Source organism: Columba livia, chromosome Z, assembly GCF_036013475.1.
Source record: "Columba livia isolate bColLiv1 breed racing homer chromosome Z, bColLiv1.pat.W.v2, whole genome shotgun sequence".
NCBI lineage: Eukaryota > Metazoa > Chordata > Aves > Columbiformes > Columbidae > Columba > Columba livia.
Window position 1 is genome coordinate 38,130,060 of NC_088642.1, and position 12,254 is coordinate 38,142,313.

At 37.1% G+C, this 12,254-nt stretch overlaps 1 protein-coding gene across 2 annotated transcripts in view; it reads left to right on the forward strand.

The window, feature by feature from the left end:
* The window catches only part of FBXL17 (F-box and leucine rich repeat protein 17), a 295,611-nt gene that overhangs the window by 84,261 nt on the left and 199,096 nt on the right, over nt 1-12,254 (forward strand). The window lies entirely within an intron of this gene.

The window sequence follows — 12,254 nt, forward strand, 5'->3', positions numbered from 1 at the left end:
ATAGTGTGACAAATACATTTTGTTTCCTTTCCTTTTTCTTTTACGCAAGATGAGTGATGTGTGGAAGAACTAACTTGAATGACCCTGCAGAAAATAACGGAAGCTTTCAATAAACTGAATGACTTAGATGACGTGGATGAACAGCGTGTTGATTAAAATTCATAACTGAAAGTAAATTCAGAGGTCATATAGCATCAATGAGAACAGAGGAAATATGCGTCTAGAATAGACAGACTGTTGTCATTTTACTTGGAAAAGACCTTTAAGAACATGGAGTCCAACCAGTAACCTGACACTGCCAAGTCCACCTCTAACCGTGTACCTAAGAACCTCGTCTGTATGCCTTTTAAACACTTCCAGGGATGGTGACTCAGCCACTTCCCTGGGCAGCCTGTTCCAATGGCTGACACCTTCTTCCATCAAGAAATTGTTCCTAATATCCAATCTAAACTTCCCCTGGTGTGACTTGATGCCATTTCCTCTTGTCCTGTCACTTACTACTGAGAGAAAAAACCAACACCCTCCATGCTACAACCTGCTTTCAGATAGTTGTGGACAGCGATAAGGTCTCCTCTCAGCCTCCTTTTCTCCAGGCTAAACAGCCCTAGCTCCGTCAACTGCTATTCCTGATACAAGCCAGGATACTGTTGGCCTTTTTGGCCACTTGGGCACACTGCTGGCTCATGTTCAGCTGGCTGTCAATCAACACCCCCAAATCCCTCTCTGCCAGGCAGCTTTCCAGCCAGTCTTCCCTGAGCCTGTGGTGCTGCCTGGGGTTGTTGTGACCCAAGTGCAGGACCCAGCACTTGGCCTTTTTAAACCTCATAGAATTGGCCTCTGCGCAACGATCCAGCCTGTCCACATCCCTCATAAATAATAAAATAGTATTTATAGCTAAGAATTCTTGAAAAATTTCAAATGGGAAAATTGAACTTACTATAGCTGGTAAAGATGACTGTAGAAATGTGTATTGAATATGATAAGTTCTGGTAAACATAAAAATGGTTAAAGGGATTTTGAAGTAGCAAGTGGAAAGTACATTTAATGAAAACAGAGTGTGCTGGAAGAAAATACAGGGTTTTTTCTGCAGCTGTGCAGCCCTCTTATTGTCATGCAAAACCATTCAGCATATCTGTAAAACATTTTCATCAGTTTAGGACAACTGAGTAGCTGAAGATACAGAAGAATTGAAAACATTTTGGAACATATTCAAAAAGAAATAACACAGAGAAATTAATTTGCATGGTAAAGATACAACACCTCAAAGGATGTAATTTGGAAAGGACTGTCTGTGTATATTGAAATCATGTGAAAGGAGCATATATCTGTGGATGAGAGAACTAATACAATAACTTTCATGTCCTGTGAAAACTATATATGTATAACTATAGGTTAGATTTAGATATGCAACATAAATATAGGAGGTACATAATTTAGAAATCTGAGATAGACAGGTTATGTAGCCCAAGGCTTTGTGGGAAGTTCCCACACAGATCACTTCCCACACAGATCACTTTTCATTATTCTGGCCTAGATTTATTAGTAATAGATGACTTATCCTTCAGTGAAGTGATTTTATAATCCCATGTATTTGATAATAGTCAAGATCTTGATTTTTCTTATAATATTTAGTTCTGATTTTCATGTGGTTTAATAATAATGATTAGAAATCCTGACTTACATAGGAGTGACACTGTTTTACATAGTCCTTTGAAAATATCTTTGAAAACTTTGAACTTTGAAAACTTCATCTGGTATAAGTAATTGGTGCATGTGCTTTTTGTGGGGACTGAAGACTTAGTCTACTGTCCTTCCCTCAGGCTGTATCTGTAGAAAACTTCTGTTAGCTTTGCATCATTGCAAACACAGTGATGTGACAATACTGAAAATTACATTTTTTTAAATTCTCAGAAATAATTGAGGAACTTGTGTTTTTGTCCTTGATAAGGGAATTAATTACTTAAAACATTCCTGTGAAGGTGCTAATTATTTACCATATATGTAGTATTGACTACTTTTTACTTTATTTGTCCCACTTTTCATGATTCTGTCTTGTGCCTTCTCAAAGTTTTCTTTTTTGACGTATATTGAAAATTTTAGGGACAGGTATCCTGGGAAGAGTATAAGAATGCTGCCCGGTTGTGTAGGGATGGGGTCAGGAAGGCCAAGGCTCAGCTGGAACTGAACTTGCAAGGGACACAAAGAATAACAAAAAGGGGTTCTACGGGTATGTCAACCAGAAAAGTGAGGTCAAAGAAAGCGTACTCCCACTGATGGACACGACTGGCAAACTGGTAACAGTGAGCGAGGTACTTAACAAATTTTTGCCTCAGTCTTCACTGCAACTTCTCTTCCCACACCTCTCAAGTGAATGAACTACAAGATGGGGACTCAGGGAGCAAATTCCTCCCTACTGTAAGAGAAGATCAGGTTCAAGACCACCTGAGGAACTTGAACATATATTAGTCAATGGGACTTGATGAGATGCATCATGGAGTCCTGAGGGAATTGGCCGAGGTAGTTGCCAAGCCACTTTCCATGAGATTTGAGAAGTCATGGCAGTCAGGTCAAGTACCTCATGAATAGAAAAACGGAAACTCTGCACGCATTCTCAAAAAAAGTAGGAAGGAGGACCCTGGGAACTGTTGACCTGTCAGCATCACCTCTGTGCCTGGGAACATTATGGAACAGATCCCTCTAGAAGCTAATGCTAAGACACATGGAGGACAAGGAGGTGATTTGAGACAGGCAGCACAGCTTCACCAAGGGAATTCCCACCTGACCAACATAGTGGCTTTCTAGAATGGAGTGACTACATCAGCAGACAAGGGAAGAACTATGGATGTCAGCTGTCTGGACTTCTGTAAAGCCTTTGGCATGCTCCCCCACAACATCCTTCTCTCTACATTGGAGAGATACAGATTTGATGGGTGGACTGTTTGGTGGATGAGGAATTGGTTAGATGTTTGCATCCAGAGAGTAGTGGTCAACACCTCAGTGTCCAGGTGAGACAAGAGGTGTGGTTCAGGGGTCGGTATTAGGACTAGTGCTATCTAATATCTTCATCAATAACGTGGACAGTGGAATCGAGTATACTCTCAGTAGGTTTGCAGGTGACACCAAACTGAGTGCTGCAATTGATAGGTATGGGGGATGGAATGGCATCCAGAGGGACCTGGACAAGCTCAAGAAGTGGGCCTGTATGAATCTCCTGAGGTTCAACAAGGCTAAGTGCAAGGTTGTACACCTGGGTCAGGGCAACTGCCAGTGTCAGTACAAGCTGGGGGATGAAGGGGTTGAGAGCAGCCCTGCAGAGAAGGACTTGAGGGTACTGGTGTATGAGAAACTGGACATGTGCCAACAATGTGCACTTGCAGCCCAGAAGGCTGATCATATCTCGGGCTGCATCAAAAGGAGCGTGGCCGGCAGGTCCAGGGAGATTATTTTGCCTCTTCCCCACTGGTGAGACCTCACCTGTCCAAGTCTGGAGCCCTCAGTACAGGAAAGACATAAACCTGTATTGAACAGGTCCAGAAGTGGGACAGAAAGATGATCAGTGGGCTGGAACACTTCTCTTCTGAGGACAGGCTGAAAGAGTTGGGCTTGTTCAGCCAGGAGAAGAGAAGGCTCCAGGGAGACCTTATTGCAGCCTTTCAGTACTTCAAAGGGGCCTTTAAGAAAGATGAGAACAGGCTTCTTCACAGGGCCTGATATGATAGGAGGAGAGGAAATGCTTTTAAACTGAAAGTGAAGTGATTCAGCCTAGATATAAGGAAGAATTTTCCTATGATGAGGGTGGTGAAACACTGGCCCAGGTTGCCCAGAGAGGTGGTAGATGCCACCATCCCTGGAGACATTCAGGGCCACGCTGGACGGGGCTCTGAGCAACCTGATATAGTTGAAGATGTCCCGGCTCATGGCAGGGTTGTTAGACTAGATGACCTTTAAAGATCCCTTCCAACCAAGCGTATTCTGTGGTATGACTTCTGTAAGATTTGCTAAGTGTTCTTTCACGTGAGTGACTATCCGTGCACAATAGCAAGGTACTTTTTAGATTTATTACTACTTTAGATTGAAGTATATATGAATGTATTATAGGCAAGTGGGATGATGCCATATATTGAACGAGAAGAGAGCATGTAAGAGATTTTCCCAGTAATGCAGAGACTGGGATATTGTATTGGAATTAAGGCTTCTTTACCATGAAGCTATTGAGAAGTAAAATCCGGTTAATCTTGCTGCAGTGACTTTAGTAGTGTTTCCACCTGCCTCCTCTGGCAGGGGTTACTGATTTGTAGTACAGCAGGCAATTTTAACTAAAACTCTTGAATTGCACTGAAGCACCCAGCATAGGCAGATGTTCCATTTCTACAGTTTTTTTGGAGGAAATAAGTTCCCAATGGGAGTTAAAACAACTCTCTGGGGAATAGTAATGTTAACTGCTGCATCTGTCTTTTCCACAGTTCATCAGTTGATGACATCTCTTTTTGGTTTATCCGTCAGGTATTTCTTATTGTCAGCAGTACTTCGTAAGTGCTTGCTAATAATTCCAGTCCCATGTGCTTAGAGAATGTGGAATCTGTTCCGTGCAGTACATGGCTCGTGAGCGTGTCCTGCAAGGCTGTGCAGAACTAGTACCCTTCTGTACTTCTGCTTCCGGTGTGCAAAGTGAAGATAACACCACTGGTCTCTGTTCTAAAATTGCCTCGAGGCCAGCGAGTGTGTAAAAATTGAGTGATTTATTATTATTATAGCTCCTCTCCAGTAATGTTAGCTCTCTTTAAAAATAGTGGTGCTTGAAAATTCCGAATTACAGTGCTGCTGAACTGCAGAGCTGTTTTAATAGCTAATCCTGAGGTATGGTAGTTAAAATGTTTTGTATTATAGTAAAATAAGAAACATTCAGGATTTATTTTCAATATTTTTCTATTGAACATAGTTACATTTAAAAGATGGCTTCTTAAGCAAAACGATATCACACTACTGTCTTTTTTCCCTGAGTTGTTATAAATTAGAAAAAATGCTCCTAAGGTAAATAATTGTTATTGGGCAAGATTAAGTCACTGAGTGTTAACACACGTGGAGAGAGAAAGGGGAAGAGGGAGAGTGCGTATATACAATTCACAGACTTCCAGTTGGAACCAGTGGTTTGTTCTGATGACCTAAAATGTTTCATTTTGCTTTGTAGCTCTAGTGTGTGAAGCATTGTCACAAAACATCTGAATGATGATCTTTTTTTCTCACTTGTTATTATCTTTCCCTGCATTATTTGTTTTTCTTGTTTTCTCTCTTTTTCCCATCCTCTCTCAAAAGTTTATTGCAGGTTATTTTTATACTTTTCACTTTCTTTTCCTGTAAGCACAAAAATCCATGCAAAGGTGCAAGGTATCTGTGCATGTTAGGTAATTGCATTAAAGATTAAACAACTAGGTGGATAATTTTTATTCATTAAGCGTAAGAAACTCTATATGCTAACTAGTGGAGATTTTTTTTTTTTTTAATTTTATATCTTTTATATCTTTTGCCCCAAAAGTGGTGGTATTTTCTTCTCCTCTTATGGTAATTGCTTCTCTAATTGTTTCACTTCTAATAGAATTTTAACAGCTGGCATCGGCAAATCTTGACATTTAGTCTGAGCTTTATTTGCAAGCCACTTCTTTGGCTTCTTTCTCAGAGTTCTGACTTATACTGCTACAAAGCAATTATTCTTCATATAACTCTGTGCTTCTACAGCACGTACTTCTGACAGACTATGTTTGGTAAAGTTCATTACAGGTATTTTTATCTAAACTTGTGAATCCTAGGACATCTTAATAGGAAAAAGTTCTAACTTATTCTTCTAATCACAAATACATGACATCAACTTATATCAAAAAACTTCTGGAATAATGTGATCTTTCTTTGTCTTATATTTTTTACTCAAGAGTCATGTCCAATCTAATTGAGTCATACCTGTGTCTGAGTTAGTGTCCAGTATGAAGTAAATCAAAATTCAGATTTTTAGAGCCAGTATTTTTGGGAATCATTCACTGCAGACATTATCAGCTTGACAGATATATAATGATAATCCACACATTACAAGATTGATTTTGCAGGAGCCTTTTCTAAACTAAGGTACTGTATGGTCCCTTTTTTTTAGTAACTGATTTGTTTTGACAGGAAGTGCTCTGCTTTATGTTCTTGTTATGGTAATATTTTAGCATACCATCTAATCTTAAAATCATCTTGCTTTTTAACTAAGAAAATGATTCTTCTTCTATGGTTAGGTCTAGGGAAAATAGTTTTTTAAGTAATTTGTATAATGAACCTCTATCTCATAGCGTATGATTTATTTGAATCTGTTTGTGTTTAATAAAATGTTTTAAATGTTAGTCTTCCAATCATAGGAAAAAAAAATAATTAAAGATTTCTAAACATAGTGATTCTGGGAGACTATTGCTGAGAATTGGCTTAATACTTTAAATGTTGTGATTGTATAGACTGTATAAGAGAACCTTGTTACATCTAGTCAAAATAAAGCTGACTGCTTTGTAGAATGAGGTCGAATTACCTGTTTCCCTCTTAGAGTTTGTTTTTGGAACTTCTAAGAATTTTATAGTAGTACTGAACTGCACTTACTTTGAAGGAGCAATAAGTAAATAAGGCATTGCAGAGAAGATTGATTGCATGGTTGAAAGTGTTTCAGTGTTTTGGGGGTGTATGAAACTTTCCAAAAAAAGAAAAAAGAAGGTTTATTAAAGCTACTTAAGAGTAACTAACACAGACAGAGTAAACTATAACTCAGTGATAATGTAATTCAGCAGTTACTTTTAGAGTTTATAAACTGGAAATAAGTCCTGTAATGTGGGTACTATATGTGCAGTTTATGTGTGTGTGCAAGTAGCTCCTCTGCAGTAGGTCTTAATGTTAGAAAGGAAGGCAACGTATTTATTTTTGTAGCATAGCTTGTAAAAGCATGCATGCAGTAAATCAAAATACAAATTATTATTATCAGTCATCTTGGAAGGAGTAGAAGTTTGAATACAAATGCCATTCACTTTCCTTTCAAAACAAAGGAATCTATTGTATAAATTTGTTTCCTTAATGAACATAAATTTCTTCTCCTCCTTTCTCCTATTTTTTCTGAGGCATGTTTTGTGGTGAGGTGGTATTGTTGTGGTTTTTGTGTGTGTGTGTGTGTGTGGTTGGTTGGTTGTTTTTTTTACAAATATTTACACTCTCCAAAACAAACTTTCTCTGTCTTGGTGGTTTTCGTTTGGTTGGTTGATTTGTTTGTTTGAGTTTGGTGGTTTTTTTGTGTGTTTTTTTTTTTTTTTTTTAATGAGCAATGCAAACTAAATCTCTGTGCTTATAACACTGGCTTTGAATGAGTATTTTGTATTTATGCAATGGGAGCTTCATGTTCTGAAATATCTAACTTTAAGAAATGGAATTAAGGTTGTGAATGTGCAGAACATTAAATCAGTCTATGGGAAAATAGGCTCTACTGTAACTATTCAATCATTTTCCGAGTCTTTAAACCATGTATGATTAGTGTTTCAGGAACACAGTATATCTCATAGTTCAGTTACTTCAGGTCTTAAGTAAAAGTTAATGTCTGTAACTTTAAAAACATAGTTTATAGATTCTATTGACATAATAAAAATAATGTGATTTTCAGTTTTTTCAGGTTGCTATTTTTGATCATAGATTTGCTTTGGGGGGCTTAAATCAGAGGGCAGTTTACTCCCTGAAGGTGCGTATACACAGAGAGCGTCAAGAAAATTAAGCTTGATTAGCAAAATATGTGAATTTAAAACTCATTAAGTCCGTATAAGTACTTTCCTTCAGAAATAATTTGACTTCTGTTCTGGAGAGATTTGATCTTATGTGAATTGCTTAGTGGTGGACTTGTTTTTATGTTTGGACTCAATAATCTTACAGGTGTTTTCCAATCTAAATGATTCTATAGTTCTATGATTTTTAAGGAAGCATCTCTACAGAAATTGTGGAAGTGTGCAGGGAACAAAAAAAAGGGGGGTGGGGAAGGAATAACTGCATACTCAGTATATTTGTAGTCCCCTATAATAACAGCTAATTATTCACAGGAGTTGATACACTCACACTGAAAAATTTCTTGTGATCCCAATGGTAATAGTTATTTTTTAATAATCTAAAGCGTATGAAATTTATCCTAAACTTGAACAGACTCAAATCAGACTTTTTTTCTCTCTCTTTTTTCTTTTTTTAAAAATTTTTTTCAAGTACTCTAGCTTCTTGATTAGCATTGCATGTATTTTAATATTACAAGTTCTAGTAATCAAGATATAATTCTTATGAACTCTGTAACACTCAGGCACACAAATACTATGATAATTTCTGAATCTTTAAGTATATCAGCCTCCGCAAAATTTCATTTAAACCAACCAACAAAAGTATCAAATGAAAATGATTTTATCATGATTTAAAATATTTGAGATCCAAAATAGTGGGTACTTTATTAAAAATGTTAGGATTAAATTTTTTTTATTTTAATATCTTTTTCAAAGAATGGAAGCTCTGTGTTTCAGACTTCCTTTGTCAAAAAACATTTTGTCATCTAAGTGGTTCTTTTGCATCTGACATTAACAGAGGAATAATTCCTTGTCAGTACATTTTAAGAGGCAGTCTCTTCACAAAATCTTTACATATTGGTTTATCAACTCTCTGCTAGTGGGACTGAGAGGAAGGGACCAACATCCTTTTCCCTTCTCATCTCATTCATCTTACTAGACACCCTCTGAAATTTGAAAACTATTATTACATTTTCTTGTACAATTTTAACACTGAGTCAACATTGAGTAATTTCAGCAAGCTTGTGTATATACGTAGCACACAAAATTGGTTTGGCTTTTCTTGCTTTCTCCTAATTATTCTATTTTCTACTTCAGATTTTTAAGCTCTCTACTATTTGCATTGTCTATTTTATTGTCTAATTAAATGTTCATTTTTCAGTTCAAAGTTTAGATTCTGTGTATGTTTAGCATTCTTTGTAGAGCTATAAACTTAAGAGTCGAAGGAAAGTGTGAATATATGTACAAGAATGGCCCTGAAACTGATCAATAAAACAGTATTGTTGCATGAAGAAAATTGGTTTTGACTGAAAGAAAAAGGAAAAACCAAAAACAAAAGCAAAAACAAAGAAAAAACATTTTTTTTCCTGGTACCCTGAGACTGAGTATCTAAGTCACAGAATACCATTTTCCTGTGGAAAAATGCTAATTAAAGGTATGCTATTTTAATCTGAAGTTTTATGCATGCACTGAAGATTCAAGCGACCCAACTCTCCAATTGTCTGCTTCAAAGAAGTTTAATTTTTGTTTTTATATCATACTACTTTTAGATGTGAGGGAAGATTAGAGGTAGAATATAAAACCTATGTAATTTGTCTTGTCTTTTTTTTACTAATACAAGTGATTAAGAAAGAATTCAGCATTGTAGCATTAACCCTTTACAACTACTTTTGGAGGTAAAATATAAAACAGGACATCTTTCAGTAAAGTATCCATCCCATTTTTTTAATGAAAAATTGTTACATATACATTTACAACAATTCTCTGACAGGTAATAAGATGTTCATACCTCTGATTTAAACAGATAAAAAGGGGTATTCATTTCATCTGTCATGTTCTGGTTGATGCAAAATCTTGTCGGAAGGTCCAGTACTCAAGAGTACTGCAACTCTTGAAAGCTCATCTGAAATGGCAATAATGAGGTTGTATAGATCAAATTATACTTGAGGAGTTTGTATCAATCTGAAGCAGTCTCTTCAATCTTTTCTAAGACAGTGAGGTTTTCTGGATTGAGTACATAGTCCCTGATAAAAAGAAGAAATAACCTACTAAGTATGTCAGGTGCCAGATCTGTTGTTTAAAATGAATGAATGTGACAGTAAAAGGGGCAAGTGATGGTTCATATTCTCCTGTGGCGGTAGAGGATAAATTCTACCTTGGAACCCCTGTTAATTTGGTCAGTAGGAATACTAGGAATTAAGTTTAGATTTTGAGTCTACCCATGCAATGTAAAAGTCTTTTTTTCCGGGGAAGCCACAAATTCTTTCTGCTGCGTTCCTCTTTGCCTCGGTGAGGCAGTGTGCTGGTTTTGACTGGACTAGAGTTAGTTTTCTTCACAGTAGCTTGTATGAGGCTGTTTTGGATTTGTGCTGAACACAGTGTTGATAGCACAGGGATGTTTTAGTTCTTGGTGAGCAGGGCTTGCACAGAGACAAGGCCTTTTCCGTGCCTCCCACAGCTCCTTCAGCAAGGAATCTGGGGATGCACAAAAAGTTGTGAGGAGACACAACCGGGACAGCTGACCCCAACTGACCAAAGGGATATTCCGTACCGTATGATGTAATGCTCAGCAATAAAATTAGGGGGAAGGTTGGTGGGGTGGCCACTGCTTGGGCACTGACTCATCATCGGTTGGTGGTGAGCAATTGTTTTCATTAGTATCACTTGTCTTTCTTGGGTCCTTATTTTCCTCACTTTTCATTGTTTTCCTTTTCATGATTGTTATTAGTACATTTTAATTATTAAGCTATTCTCACTTTTACTCTTCCAATTCTCTTCCTGTCCTCCTACTGGAGAGAATGAATCAGTGGGTGCATGATGCTTAGTTTATGGCTGAGGTTAAACCATGACAAGTAGATACTGTTACCTCTTACCTAATTTGGAGCTACATTAGTTAGACACTTTTCAAGAAACACCTGCCTCCATACACTGTTCTAGCTTTGATGTAAGTTTTTGCTCTGTAAGTAATAATCATGACCAAAAAGTTACCAGTATTGTCACCTGCTCATAAGAAGAGTATTGTCATGAAAGAAGGCATGTTTTAGTTAATAATTCTGGTTTTTATAATGGGAAGATATTCTGCTTGTCTTTGAGGTCTTCTGGTGAATATTTGTTTACTGTCATAGAGCATATGCATTGTTGAATTGTCCAGTAAGTTTATTTCCTGTGTCATAGTAATTGGCCATGCTGTTGCCAACATAGTATATAGGCTGAAGTATCTAATATGAATAGGTGTATAAAGGTAAGGAAAACTCAAGTTGCTCTGTGCTTCCCTTTCTTGATAGAAGAAATGCAGAAAAAATAAATGATTGACTGTGAGCTTTTTTTGATGCATTGTAGTAGGTCTTTTAAACTTCCTGCTGGAGCAGTATGTATAAAATGCACTGAGACAGAGCTTGTAAAATCTGTCTGTTTTACCAACACAATATGAATCATGATGTACTTTTCTCCATAGTAGGCAAGTAAGATTATCTGAAGTACAATGGGATTACAACAAGCACCTCCACAGTACACCTGTGGTAGTATCCTGATAATAGGAATGTTATTGTCCTGCTTCCTGTAGACATACTGTTGGAGTTTAACTCCAGCCAGCAAATAGGACCATGCAGCCACGTGGCCACTGCAGCCCCAATTTGAGAGGAATGGAGGAGAGACTGAAAAGGGAAAGAAACCCCAAAATGCAGCAAAGCTCATGGGTTGGGATAAGAACAATTTAATAGGGCAGCAAAGGAAGAGAAAATAATAACAACTGTAATAATAGAATATACAAACCAAGTGATGCACAATGCAATTGCTCACTGCCTGTGACACCAATAGCTTGTCCATTCCCGAGCAGCCAGTATTTGCCCCCTGGCCAGCTCCAGTTTATGTCGTGAGCACGATATATGGCCCTTTGGCCAACTTGGGTCAGCTCTCCTGGCTTTGCTCCCTCTCAGCTTCTTGTGCAACTGGCACAGCATGGGAAGCTGAAAGGTCTTTGACTACCTGACAACAACCAAGACACGGCACTATACCAGCTACTACAAAGAAAATTAACTCTGATCCAGCTGAAACCAGGACGCATACCCGGCAGTTGTTTCTCTCAGGTCAGGTCCCATAATTTTATACTTGTTCTGCAGAATTTATGGAAGCATATGTGGTTTATCTTCAGCTTTAGTTAGAAGAATGTTAAAAACTTCTGGATCAAGACAGCAGAACATTAGTTTCTTGTAGAAGCCTACATACATACATTTTATTTTATTTTATTTTATTTTATTTTATTTTATTTTATTTTATTTTATTTTATTTTATTTTATTTTATTTTATTTTATTATTTTATTTTATTATTTTATTTTATTATTTTATTTTATTTCATTTTATTTAATTTTATTTTTCTTAAATACATTCACTTAATGTATTTAATGTAAACAACTGTAATGTAAATTTAATGTAAACTACTGAGGT